Source organism: Cydia fagiglandana, chromosome 6 (assembly GCF_963556715.1).
Source record: "Cydia fagiglandana chromosome 6, ilCydFagi1.1, whole genome shotgun sequence".
NCBI lineage: Eukaryota > Metazoa > Arthropoda > Insecta > Lepidoptera > Tortricidae > Cydia > Cydia fagiglandana.
In genome coordinates this window covers 7,142,531-7,157,707 of record NC_085937.1, presented here as the reverse complement: position 1 = coordinate 7,157,707, position 15,177 = coordinate 7,142,531, and the positions used below count along the sequence as shown (strand labels likewise).

The following is a 15,177-nucleotide window of genomic DNA, read 5'->3' as shown; positions in this document are numbered from 1 at the left end:
TAAAACAAAAGTATTGTCGGTCTGTTTCCGGGAATAGAATTGTTTTGAGCATTGCGGAATTTTTCTGACAGTCGGTATCAACTTGGAGTGACGGACACGGTCAATTGAAACCAGACACTCGAGTCAGATTACAATTGTTGTCGGAATGTTTCGCAGCCAGTCTGTATTTTAGATGCATAAGTAAATATAGCTAGCATTTTTCTAAGCTTTGTATAAAACATATTTTCTAAATTTTATTTATTTATTTAAACTTTATTGCACGATAACAAAATGTACAAGTGGCGGACTTAATGCCTTGAGGCATTCTAAATTTTCAACATGAGAACAGATTTTCAGCCACTAATACTCTCAAAAGTATCATTACTTTTCAACAAATAGAAACCCATTCTTTCTAAGTAGCTATTCCTTAAACTAGGTTTCTATTCTAGACCAATCCTCTCAATTCAATTCGCTCGAACACTACAATGCGCCAGTAACTATGTATTCACACCTACATGTGCAAGTTTAGGTATATAAGTACATACAGCTAGGAAGGTTAATTTTAATTCAACCAATACAGGATTACTCGTAGAACATTTCGAATGCGCGGTAACCGTACGGGGTAGCAATTAGTGAAACAGTAGATAATTTTTCACTAAGCAAATTGCAGCGTTTATTCAGTTTTAGCAGAATGTATTTTATAATTAAAATTAAATTATATTTACTATAGACGTAATGCGACGAAATTATAAACACGTTTTAAGTATCCTGACAACATACCAAACATAACCTACGTAATTTGGTCGGGTTATTTGTTACCCACCATAAACCATACTAAATTATCGATGGGGAAAAAAAAAACAAGAGTGCAATTTTTGTAGTGCGTTTTAAACATAGGTTCGTGATTTTTTTATCAGAATTCTAATCGATGAAGTGACTAAAGAGAATCCAGAACATTGTTAGTTAAATTGTGTTCTAAATAAATATATACATACAAACATGAACGCTGAAAACAATACACTCTTTTTTGTGGGCAGTCGTGAAAAAACGGTATTTTTGTTAAATTCAGTTCTCTGAACCTACGGCACCTTAAAAACCAAACCTATGCGATTTAAAAAATGTATTGTGCATTCAAAACATAATGCCCATGTTAGTATTTTGTATCCACAGTAAACTGATTCTAACAGTTTAGTTCAATAATAATTATATACAAATAAATATTCTACACTTCCGAAAATTCTTCTACAATTTCGATCGTTCGAAAAATAGACCACTGGTCAAGTAGCGTCAGTACTGGACAAAATGTCCAAGTAATAGTGGGTGAAAAGGACACCGTGACCGCAGCAGAGTGAAGATTGCAGCCGGCACGGACACCGGACCCCGGACGGAGCATATTAGATTAGGGATATCGGTCCGCGCGAACTATTTAGCTACCTGAATCTGTCGTAATGTCTTCTGCTCGGATAAGAGGAGACGGCTTTCGGTTTTGGAAAATTGCATTAGGTATAAATTTTGTAACATTGTACAATTTGTACGTATTAAGATTTATTGTTACTTTTGTTTGATGTTAGGAAACTACATGTAAATCCGTTCAGTAGTTTTTGAATTTATCACGTACATACATATACAAACAAACAGACAGGCGCGGAGGGTAACTTTGTTTTATATGGTGTAGTGATTCGACTACAAAGAACCACACACCAAATCACAAAGAACCACAAAGATATTTACAATACAATCCGAAAAAATCAAGATATTCTTTAATTAGGATACACCACCCAAAACGGGTAATTCGCATAAGATTGCTAAGATTTCGCTCCATATTGAAGAGTTTCAACGGGCACACGAGTCGGCGGATGAACGCACACTGCGGGCTGACTCCTGAAAGTATGTTTGGTTTTATCGAGCGTGTGGATTATTTGTCCGGGCCTTGTCCACACATCTGGCCAAGCAGGTATGTGACATTTCCTTCATCGCTGACGGCGAGACATTGACATGGGTTGTGAAATCACCCCGACGCCTTGATTATGATAAACGACTTATGAAATTAAAACGGCCGTACAACAAGTTGCCATTCAAATTGGGACCCTTTTGTTGAAATCCATTCCCTTGACAAATCGCTGCTGTAATGTTTACTGGCCGGCTATAGAAATCATTTCTTGGAAGGCCATTTTCAAAGACAATATGATGACACGTCAATCGCTCGCGTGCGGCATACAATTCTAATCTGGACTGAATTTACAATGCCTATCGATTTGTCATGTCTAGCTTCCAGGAATAACTTCCTAGTGTACTCATATTTACTGCTTACATAAATAAAATAACCAATGTAATAAGTAACTAGAGTTAGACAAAGAAAAGTCTGCGGAGATTTTGATAGCCTACGCAGTGCAAGTGTTATTTTTAACATAAAACTGCTACGAAATTGTGACTTATAAATAACACTTGCACTGCGTGGGCTATCAAAATCGCTGCAGACTTTTATCATTAGTCTAATCATCTCTAGTAAAAATATAGATTTATTTTGCACCAAGTAAAAGCTTGCTGCAGATGGAGAGCACAATTTTCCGGAGGTGGGATCACCATTATTCAATTTCGCGCAAACTGCTCGATCGTAAATGTCACAAAATAATTTTACGACAAAGCTCCGCGAACAACATAACGTACATACTTTATTAAATGCAGCTTACCTAGGAACTCGCCAATTTATTGGCAGCGGGAATATGTCTAAAAGCGTCGAAAGATTGCAATAACGTCGTAAAAGTCGATAGATATCCGTTGCGAGCGATCGCTGACATCGATTCGATAACTTTGACATTTGCTACTATCTCGCCCGCTTCCGCGCCCGCGCCCGCTGCCGTCCCCGCCTCCGCCCGCCTCGACAAATTTTCGACCGAGGACTGTAGTTTGTTTTCTTTGTGTCATTTCCTTATCGCTCTTCCAAAATACGTTTCATGACCGTTACGTCAGCAGAAACATACTTCAGGTGAAAAATGTACATGGAACCTGAAGTTTTGATAGTTTGTTATTCTTCTTTGTTTACTATTAGCTGGTAAATAAGTACAGTTATTATGGTAAGCATAAGAAGGAATGTAAAATCAGAAAGATAAAAGGGCAGTGTGCACTATTTTTAAAAGCAGGGAAATATGATTTAGCGCGTAAAATTGCATTTTTCTCGCCTCTTTTGTTCCAGGATATTATTTGCGGACTCTACAAAAATTACATTGTTAGCGACTATGAAATGCATTTAGTGAGTTTCCTTGGAAACACAGAAGCGGCTGCAACACAAAACGCAATATTATTTATAACAATCTCTTCACAAATACCTACCGCAATTGCTTGTCGCCAGCGACCGCGATATTACCTGAAATATTTTATGTCGCTATGGGCCCATTGCTCTCGTCCCGCGCATATCGTGGAAATTTACACCGTTTAATACGATTTTAAAATAAGTTTCTGACCCAAATTAAATTTATTTCAAAATATTTTAATTGTAGCGCTGATTTCAAATGTTACCTCTGAATTGCGGTGCAACGTTGCCACTGAACCAATTTATAATTTACACTTCCACAAAACATCGGTTTTCACCGTTGTATTTCGCTCGAAAAATGTAACGTTCGCTGATTTTGCATATTTTGTTGAAAATTTCGAAACGATAGAATAAAATTATCAACTGTATCGGTTGCATTTTAATATTTACGCCACGGATAGTTGGACAAAACGCTTCGTCATCGGGCTCTCATTTGCGATGCAAGCCCAGCAAATGAATCATGTTATGAATAGGATATCGAATGAAAAATACAAATAATTTTTACTTTGGTTCCGTTCTGTAGGATTTTCGGCAATTACCTACATAAATATAACTTTTATACTAACTGATCTACTCAAAGTTTAAATGGAATCCCTCAAAGGGATTAAGCCGATTAAGTTCGCCTTTGTACTTTGCTTTTCCTTGTAGTATGTTATTTTTAATATGTGTTATTGTTTGAAGAGTTAAAGAAAAACAACTAGAAGAATTAAAAAAGAACCTGCATTATTCAGACAAGTTGGGAACTAAGACAATGAAAACGACTTCATATTGTAATTTACATTGCACAGAAACTTTTCGTGAGTAGCGATCGATCGTAACCATCCTTTGAAACACGTTCAACTGCCGTATTCGAACTTCAAGATATTCACAAGAGACGACATGTACTAGATCCATTCTAGATACGTTATAGTTTAGATATCAACTAGTTCTCTTTTGCAGCGCAATTCGGGCAACCAATGTCACTTTTACGTTGGATAGAGTAAGATAATTATTAGATGTGAATTGGATCTCTAAGTCATATCCTGTGGAAATCGTTCAAGAGTATCTCCAGAATCACGCAAATTTAAAATTTGACAGGTTAGATCTTAAACATATCGTTATCGTATATTGGTGATGTCTAAAAGATATCTAATAGATGTCTATTTCAAAATCCGAATCTGGTCCCAAGTCACATTGCACACGAATGTCATGTGAAAATATACTCTTGTCCTGCAAACGGCCTTGGTCCGTTGTCATAATCTACATCGCAGTATATAAGCGCAAGTGTCAAGACTTCGAGACCACTTGTCGGCACGTGTGCATACGAGGACTGCAGTGAAACAACATCTATTTGATTGCTATCTCGCCCCACTCTTACTACCCGCGTCTAAATATACACAGATAACAACCCGTATTCGTGGAAGAAAAACTGCCGTTTGGGACCTTATTTTTGAGCGACAGTGTTGAATAATTTTACTTATAGTTTATGTGACAAAAGAGATGGATTTAGGATGAGTAACAAAAAATATGGTTGTCTGTAAAGTCGGTTTACGGATGATAATTTTGCGTGATAACGTCATAAGAAAATACGTGGCCGTAACGTCACCATGGAGATCTGTCCACGACGTTACCATGGAGATTTGACCGCAACGTGACACTTTGTCGTAATACATGCAACCGGTGTTCATCGATTTATAAGACGTAGACGTTATCACGTCAAAACGTCTAATAATTTTACGTACTATTCAAAATATGTAGTAATTATTAAATGTCCATTTTCACAACTTATCGTATTAGTCGGACATAGTTTAGACAAAGAGCCATAAATACGAATTAGCTTATTTTTTTCCCGAAAATGGGTTGTTTCTGGCAATGACAGTAATTGAAAATCCAGCAATAACCTACAGACAGGAAAACTAAACTCCATAACGTACGGTACGGAACGCCCAAGGCGATGTCTTTTTATCTAAGGCAAGGCGTTGTTTAATCTCCTATCTATGTAAACACATTTCGTTCCAATGATTTTATTTTACCGTTTAAACAAAAGAGTCCAGCACTCAAGCGTACTCGTACCTATGCAAATGATTCCAAAATACGGTTAATCCTCTTTCCGAAAAGAAACAAAATGCATCGCCATTTGAGGTCGGACGTCGCATGCAGTGCAGGTACATCGCTCGCACCCACATTATTTCCCAGCAAGAAATAAAGGAACTGGGACAAAAGGACACGCCTTTAAAAGTTCTCTATTTAACTGAAGGGATTGTAGCAGTAAAGTGCGGTTTAATTGCACGGTAGAACTTTCACAGTTCGTTTTATTTGTATTCGATGAATTTAGATTCTCCTTTATTGAGAGAAATATAGAAATCGATGCAATTCTCCAGTTCTACTTTACTAACAATTTAAAAGTGCAGTACTTAATTCGAAGTTGGTCATGTTGTGTTTTCTTTCGAATAATGAATTCAATTCAGTTGTTGGAAAGATCTGGCGGGATTGTTTCTAAGATCCGCCGCATAGATTAAGGTGGGGGGCACACTGGCTCCGTATTGAAATGACGCACTTCGACTAGTTTGAATTTGTTCAACTTTGCAAAAGTAAAACGAGTTCCTTATAAATGGCATTTGTATGAAGTTACTTTGTAGCTGTTACAGTAGTTTTGCTTGGAATATGTAGGAAATCTCACTTGGTATAAAAGTTATTTTGCCAAGCATCAATCCTAAAAAGTTTGAGATTCAATTATCATGGTCAACAACACATAATAGGATGATGACGATGACCATATACTGAACAATATTCTTTCTCCCACGGAGGGAATGGATTAAACCATTTTAGATTTCGTTTTACACCGGTGGCTGGCAAGCCAATCATTAGGGAATTCACATCTCTACGTCCGGCCAACAAAATACTCGATAGAGTCGTATGTGGGAGGGTAATATTTTAATTAAAGCTTATAAAACCAGTGATGGCAAATGAAAGTATCTACGGCACTAATACCAAACAAAACTGCAACTCCAAAAATGTCACATGAGCGTTGCCGACTCTTCACAGTATTATTTACCGGCCTCCTAGCCTAGTCGGTAGTAACCCTACCCCCTAACCCTAAACCCTACCAAGGCACAGTAGGCCCGGGCCTAGGGCGGCGAGATATTAGGGGCGGCAAATTGTGACAAAAAATTCGCTGATGATAACAAAAAAATAACTCAAAATTAGGCCAGGCAACGAATTCTCAAAAAAAGGTAAGGTGGTTAAATTTGCTACAAGCTAAAATTTTTACGATATCTGGAGGGCCCTATCCACATTTGTGCGCAAAGCCGCGAACGCGAGTGTGGCGTATTCGCATATTGTTGACGCCTTCGCGCCTTGTTCCCCGTTTATAGGGTTCCGTACCTCAAAAGGAAAAAACGGAACCTTTATACTCCTGCGTCTGGTTGTCCGTCTGTCACAACCTATTTTCTCCGAAACTGATGGATCAATTAAATGGAAATTTGGCACACATATGTACGTTTGTGACCCAAAGATGGACGTGTAACGTAAATAAATGAATTTTAAATATGGAGGCCATTTTTGGGAGGTAAATGAGAAAATTTAAAGATAAAGTTTTTCAAACTACATCGTGTTACATATCAAATCAAAGAGCTCATTGTAAGAATCTCAAATATAATTTTTTTATAATTTTAGGATAAATAATTTAGCAGTTATTCAAGAAAATAGGCAAAAAAATGTTTTTCTTATGTTTCTTTTTTAGATTTTTTGAATGTTTTTGTAGGTACATTAAAAGTCAATGTTATAGGTAAAACTGTCACTTAAAATGAATAAGTTTTTTCGTAAAACCTATGTTCCTGATCATGTCACAAAATGTGACCTTCAAACCAAACCATACTTTTGACATGTTCACCTCCTAACGAGTCCAAAAAAGTTACTAAGTAAAAAAAAAATGTGTCCCAAGCATTTCCCTCTATAATATATCTTTTCGTTGCCTGATCTAAATGTAGTCAATATGATGGGTGCTGATGCTGAGAAAGGGGCGGCTACAAGGCTTGGGGCCTAGGGCGGCAAAGACTGCAAATCCGCCACTGACCTTACCTGCAATGCAGGAGGTTCTGGGTTCCAATCCCGGTAAGGACATTTATTTGTGTGTTTATGTGGAATGTTTCTGTGTATCTGAGTTTGTATTTAAACACGTATGAATATCGTCGCCTATCCAAAGTACATTGCATCCACGAGCATTGCTAAGTTTGTGGAAAGGTTGATTTTTGTCAGATTGTAAATAATTGTTTGTTATGTTTTTCGCACTGAATCAAAAACAGACGGCTGGTCGACATTTCATTGCATCCTCGGGAACGTTCTTATGTATACTATATTCGTAAGTAATACGAGCACTTTGAAGCCCGACTTATCCATTCAACACTCACGTAAAGTGTCTGTATAAGAAATTTCAATTTATCAAAATGGTTACTAAATTAAATATTTATGGAACCGATTTAATCCAGACGAAATGTACCTCGTCTTTGTTTTAACTACTCTACCCCCACTGTAATATACGGCCCGATAGAACTTTAAGATACCTACGTCAAATATTACGGCTAGATACGATATGGATTAGATATGTCAGTGTTTGAAGAAACGTCACTTTTGACACTGATATATCTAATCCATATCTTAATATAAATCTTAATGGTCGAATCGGGCTAATATTGTTTGACGACATGGTACACTGCTAGAAAATAGCATTTGTAATGTAATGTGATGTTACTGAAATAAAAGATTAAATAAATAAATATGATTAAGCTAGTTATAAAGTACTACACCATTTTTATGCACGAAACAAATGAGCGTTCCATACTATTTCCTATGGGCAGTACATACTGCATAGTTAATAAAAACCGACTAATATAATAGAAATATTAGACTCTTCGATGAAATCTAATAACGCTCCTTTTATTTAAGAGAAAAGTGGACGATCGCTTCTCCATATAACTTAGTCCCGACTTTCCTCTATGGATATTAACCACAGCTATGCCTCTTGATTTGACTTTTTTGATATTTTTTTTTATAAAGAATGGCGGAGCAAAATAAAATAGCGAACATTTCAAAAGTTCCTGACTCCTAAGATTTTCGACTAAAGGGTCAAAAATATATACCGATTTCTGAATTACAGAATTCCGAGTTAGCAAAAGTCGAATTGAGGACGTTTCTTTTTTGGTAATCGATTGCAAAGTATCGAGAAACAAGTCACGCAAGCAAGGTGTCACGCCGAAGTTTCACGTTTGTAAAAATTACACAACTTCCCGTCCGGCGGAGTTGCTGGACGTCATGTCAACTCGCTTCCGCTTTCCGCTCCGCTCGCAGTCGCGCCCACGCCGCTGGGTGCGTTCTACTTAGATCTATCTAACGACTCGTCATCTAAGCGACTTCCTGAGGGCCTACCGCGAAGCACGTTCAACGTGTTGCATCTCTGTCGCACTTGTAAATTCGTACGTAAGTGTGACAGGGAGGAAACACGTCGAAAGTCGTTCGCGGTAGGCCCTCTGGTTGCATGTTTAACCCGTCGAACGACCATCATATAAAAAATTGATGCAAAGCAATTTGACCCATATTGATCTGTAGTAACACACGTCTGATACTGAGTCGCTACGACCCAAATTAAGTTAGTATCACACGTGTGATACTAGGGCGCTCCACGGATTAAGAGGGCTTAGGTTGACTATTAGTTACTTAGTTTGTACAAAACTCTACCTATATAGGGATCATCACTGGTATACTGAAACTATCTTTTTCATCAAACACATTATTTCCAAATTTCATTTATTTTTGTCAAAGCCAAAGTTACAAGTTTTTACATATTAACAAAGACGTTGCTGTGTCAAACAAACTTTATAGACATATGTAAAGGACAAATTGAAGTACTAACTGGCCACATAATGCATCAATACTTCGCAGCCTGAAAATGTTGTACCTACATGGGTTTTTTACTTACGATTCGCACCGTCGCGTCGTCAATCTTTTTCGTTTGGTGGTACATTTTTAATATCAAAAGACTTGGCCGTCGATGACAATACAACGCATTCTAAAATTACGCTTAAGTACGTTTTAAACTTGAAAAGTTTCTATTAATTCATCAGTAAAGTTAAACTACGCTACCTGACTTAGCCAAAAAACTTACTATTTCATGTTCAACATATATTTTGTATTCAACATAAAATGTTATTAATATGTATGATGCTTTATATCTACGCTGGAAAAGGTCATCGTAACTGCAAACAAACCCATTCGATTTTAAACGAAATGTTCAATTAAACAAACAGTTTAATCAATGAAAATAAAGTGCGGGTGGGCCCCAAGCGGAGCCGAGCTCCCGCGAGACAATACCGAGCCAATAAAACTTTTATTGTGCGCTATGATTTTGGAAACATTTTGCGAGATGACTTCTATAAAATTCGCAATTTATTCAAGCCAGTTTGAATCCACGTAAACCCCGGAGTTTTTATCCTGATTGGTATAGATTAAGCTTTTTATGTTAAATGTAAAAAAACTGCCTACAGGATTTAATGTGGTAAATTAACTATGGCCCTATTTTTGGATAGTAATGAAACACTTGCTTTTTAGTATCGTTAGACCTGTTTCCTCCTTTTTCATACACCAATGGTTGCTTTATTACTTACCTCTCTCCTCTAATTTATTTGGTTTGTTATGAAAATTAACAATTAATTTATTAACAATTGTTACGCATCATTTTATAAACCTATAAATTATAATTTCTCATAAATAAGCATTGTTGCTTCCCTGTTGCGTTTTCATTAGCATACACACACAGCCGTGTCAAACAACAGAGGATTAGGGCAACTTCGCCGGAAAGACTCTCTGTCAACTGCGTAATAATAACAAGTTTGCATCCACAATTATAATAAGTCTAATTTGTTGAATGCGAGCGAACGAGACGGCTTCCTTGCCATTGTTATACAACTCTTCATTCTATCTACAGAAGATCGTATGTTCCGTTTATTTGATAGCAAGAGATGGCATTTTGTTGAAGCATGGAAACTGTAACAATGCTGAGTGCTCTTAGTTCCGGCGTTTACTGAAACTCTACTTACGCACTTTTGCTTTCGGCTTTTGTATGGACTTTATATACATACGTAATCGAAGATTATTAGGCTTCAGACTTGATTGTTAATACATAGTTATTTGTTTTACAAGGGGGCATAGTTTTTGCCATAGAAAAATGGTTTTTGTTTAACTCTTCGTGCTTTGACCAAAAAATAAGTGCACTCCCGTTGCCAGGGAGAGCAAAATGGTATGGTGAAACTAAAATATGTTTTATATGTTATTGTACACCTTTGTTAACCTCCATTCCGGAAATAAATATAATACAAAAACGAATATTTAAGAACAAAATTTATATTAGGTCTGTAGCCTGTTTAATGTTTTTCATATATTTTGACAATATTTTTTCTCCATCTAAAGACTAAGATCTTGCAAATGTTAATAAACAAGAAAAGTGAGTATTCCTTGAAACTTAGATCAGCAAGAGGAGATGCGGCTCCTTCAGTTGCAGGCGTATCGCCTTCCCAGAATACATTAACAACTACTTAGCGCTCCTATTTTAAGAAATGCTACAATTTATGGACAGAGACAAAGGCACTTTTTAACATACAATTACTTGGAAACCCTAATCCAGCAGCGAATATCACATCGGATTGAAGTGCGCTCAAGTGCCCTTACAGAGGCATTGTTGCAACTCGAACAAAAGCCGAGGGCCCTTCGCGGGGCGAGGCCGGCCGAGGCCCTCCGAGGCGAGGCCCCGACACTCTTTGTCATAGCACGTTTTTAGGCCCTTGTGAGGATCCTCGATATAATAGCCCGGTATTACGCACTGATCAAAGACTAATCGACGGGGAGCGGTAATGAATATTGTATTAGACGGAACTGATCGTTAGCGTTACGTATTTTTTTAAAGTGATATTTTACGATTTATCGATTATTTTATTCTTCTGAAATTTAATCATCTTCCGTCAATGCTATGTATAAATTACATAAGAATTGTCTTGGATTTATGTATCTGCAGACTATGTCTACTTGCCACAACTTCATATAAAATATTTAGGTACCTAAATTATGAGGTGGAAACTATACATAATCGTATTTTTGTTTTCTATAAAACTCTTCTTTATTACAAAACTTAGGCGATGTACATAGTGAAAGTTTACTTTTTCTCCTCCCTAATAAACAATTACAGAAAATTTAAATATTAAAGCTCTATCTCTACTATCCGGTCAATGTGGTTTAAAACTGGCTGATTATTTAGGCACTGTGACTTTTTCATTTGTTATTTTTGCCCCGAGAAAACTACAAAACTGCAAAACTGTTACACGCAACCCGTAAAATCTTAACAAACAACTCTAAGTCACACGTTGAAAATTTCTAACAGCTAGAAATGTCAGCGCCATTTCACTCGACTGTTTCTTCAGAATATTTGTGTTAGTCGAAAGTGCCAAAAAGTTAAACAGGAATGCCAGGTAAGTTAGCGAGGTGCTGGAGGCCGTGTGCTAGCTATGGGCCTGATTCGGATTATGAAATAGATATCTATTAGACATCTTTTAGACATCACCAAGATACGGTAACGATATGTTTAAGATCTAACCTGTCAAATGACATTTGATGACGCGATTCTGGAGATACTCTTGAACGATTTCCACAGGATATGACTTAGAGATCCAATTCACATCTAATAAATATCTTACTCTATCTAACGTAAAAGTGACATTGGTTGCTCGAGTTGCGCTGCAAAAGAGAACTAGTTGATATCTAAACTATAACGTGTCTAGAATGGATCTAGAACGTGTCGTCTCTTGTGAATATCTTGAAATTCGAATACGGCAGTATGTCTTTGTCTAGCACGTGTTAAGCCAGCAACGTGTGACAATTCCACGAAATGCACACATTATTTAGGGCAACTTTGGATTTGTGTGCTCGTGACATATTTGAGGAACGTATTCTCGGTGTCCGTAAATAATAAATGGAATAAATACGGACTGAGATAAATCGTGGAGATGAGTAGCGCATCTTCCTCAGTTAGATACACGTTAAGGGTTTCATTTTATCATATGATAAAACACACTTAAGTGACGTTTATCTTCTTAACATATGTTAAGAAGATAAACGCCACTTAAATGTGATGTGTTTTAAATCTACATGCCGCTCATGGAACTTGACGTGTACGTCAAACACACACACGTACACGACATACACACACACACACGTGTATGTACACGTTTACAAATCTTCTAAGCGCAGATAAAAAGTTGGTCGTTGGTAGAGCTTTCTTAAAGCCTGATTTTAGCAAAAAAAAGTTTCGAGGACCTAATACGTCGAGATTAGTATTGAATAGGTATCAGCCGCCGGCCCGATCTTGGAGTAACATCAATTAATTTCTTGAAACTTATCTAAGGACTGTAATTATCTAGACACGCGGCAGCGTGTCAAGCCAAGTTCAAGCAAAGGAACTGGCTAGCCAGCGCCGAGTGTAATATTACACGAACCACTTGGTGCCACTTTTGACCCTTCTATAACTCAAAAGATCTTTGACGTAAACACATAAAACTACGTGTGTTTAATTATATCCATAAGGATATCTAGAAGCCCAAATTTCATGAAGCCAGCTCAAACGGTTATAAAGATATGAAGGTCAAAAAGTCGTAAATTTTAAGACTGACTTATGACTTATAGTACCTAAACCTAACCTACTTCCAGATGACCTAGAAGGATGAAATTTGGAATCCAGCTTGGTTATTGTGTGTAACCGTAGGAAAAAATCTAAAAATAAAATAAAGTTAAAAAATAGGGGGGGTCCCCATACAAAAAAACCATTTTTTATTGGGACTGACATATAAGTACCTAAACCTAACCTACTTCCAGATGACCTAGAAGGATGAAATTTGGAATCCAGCTCGGTTATTGTGTGTAACCGTAGGAAAAAATCTAAAATTAAAATAAAGTTTAAAAATAGGGGGGGTCCCCATACAAAAAAAACCATTTTTTATTGGGACTGACATATAAGTACCTAAACCTAACCTACTTCCAGATGACCTAGAAGGATAAAATTTGGAATCCAGCTCGGTTATTGTGTGTAAGCGTAGGAAAAAATCTAAAATTAAAAAAAAGTTAAAAAATAGGGGGGGTCCCCATACAAAAAAAATATTTTTTTATTGTAGCGTTGGAACCGTTACAAGCAGATATTTGAAACTACTCCAATATATTAAAATAAAGTTTAGTCAAAAAATAAGTGGTGTCCCCATACAAAAAACTTGTAATACGCTCTAAACAACCGGCCAACGGTGTGTCGTCGGCGGCGCGCGGCACCACATAATTATACAAAGAACAGAAGTAAAAACCATACAGCGGAAACACAAGAAAAAACATTAAATCTCAATACCTGCCTAGTTTTCTTTACAAAAAGTATTGATATCCCACCAAAAACATAAATGTAAAAAAGGAGAGCCAAGTTCAATACAAAAATTATGCTTGGCTGTGGGGCTCGCCGCAAAAAGAATGGAGATCTAAATGAGTGCCACTGCCAAGTTCTATACAAAATCCAAATATGTATTTATAGGAACAAAATAACATTATAAACAAGTATTAAACTCTATTTCTTTGCTTTATTGGATACCTATAACAATTGCTGTTATTTAAAAAAATGTGAGGTCTTAAAGTAGGTTAGATTTGGCTTGGCCAGATTTTATCAGAATTACAATATATATAAAATGATTGATGTAATGAAAACTGGCCAAGTCAAATCTAACCTACTTTAAGATCTCACATTTTTTTAAATAACAGCAATTGTTATAGGTATCCAATAAAGCAAGGAAATAGAGTTTGATACTTGTTTATAATGTTATTTTGTTCCTATAAATACATATTTGGATTTTGTATAGAACTTCGCAGTGGCACTCATTTAGATCTCCATTCTTTTTGCGGCGAGCCCCACAGCCAAGCATAATTTTTGTATTGAACTTGGCTCTCCTTTTTTACATTTATGTTTTTGGTGGGATCTATTTAACAGTAAGTAAGTCAAAAATATCTTACGGGAACCGGATTAATTCCAAAAAGGTCCTTGGGCTGTCAAAGGAAATTCCGGAATTCAGGATGCATCCGGAAAAATGTTATTATTGTGTTCTTTTGATGTGTGTAAAGTGTTATGTTATGTCCACGTTACGCAAACTTTAGTGTTACGCATTTAAGATTTATGCTTCATTACTTTTTTACTATCAATTAGACACAGCCGTCATTAACCAAATAGTCCCAAACTTTTGAAACATTCAAACACGATTGAGTGAGAGTGAAAGACGGTTAAATTGACTCAAATATCAACGAACTCACCGGCTGTCTGAACAAAGAATCTTAATCGCAGCAAGCTAGTGTTATTTGTACCAGCACTTAGATGTTCTCAGTAATGGTTATTTTATTCTATTATCACTTAGACTTTATGGTATATGGTTATTTTATGATCTGGCAAGGTAAATAAATACTACAATAATTTTAAAACCGGCCAAGTGCAAGTCGGACTTGCAGAAAACGGCAAAAAAATAACGCGTGGTGTTGGGAGCCCCACATTAACATGTTTTATTTTTAGTATTTCTTGTTATAGCGGCAACAGAATACATCATTTGTGAAAAAATCAATTTTCTAGCTATCACGGTTCTTGAGTTACAGCCTGGTGACAGACAGACGGACGGACAGACGGACAGCGGAGTCATAGTGATAGGGTTCCGTTTTTACCCTTTGGGTACGGAACCCTAACTAATACTGGAAAAATTTTAAAAATCCTAAAATGGATTATTCTATCTAAGTAGTAATAAATCGCATTACACTTAAAATTTAAAAGAGGCTTAACATTTAAATGCCCAAACACAGTG

At 36.7% G+C, this 15,177-nt stretch overlaps 1 protein-coding gene across 1 annotated transcript in view; it reads right to left on the bottom strand.

Annotated features, from left to right (window-relative positions):
• Positions 1-211: 211 nt before the first annotated feature.
• LOC134665084 (alpha-L-fucosidase) overlaps positions 212-15,177 on the bottom strand; it is a 161,829-nt gene continuing 146,863 nt past the window's right edge. The window contains exon 8 of the mRNA XM_063521894.1: positions 212-226. The gene's annotated coding sequence lies outside the window, so the exon portion shown is untranslated. The remainder of the gene's footprint in view (positions 227-15,177) is intronic.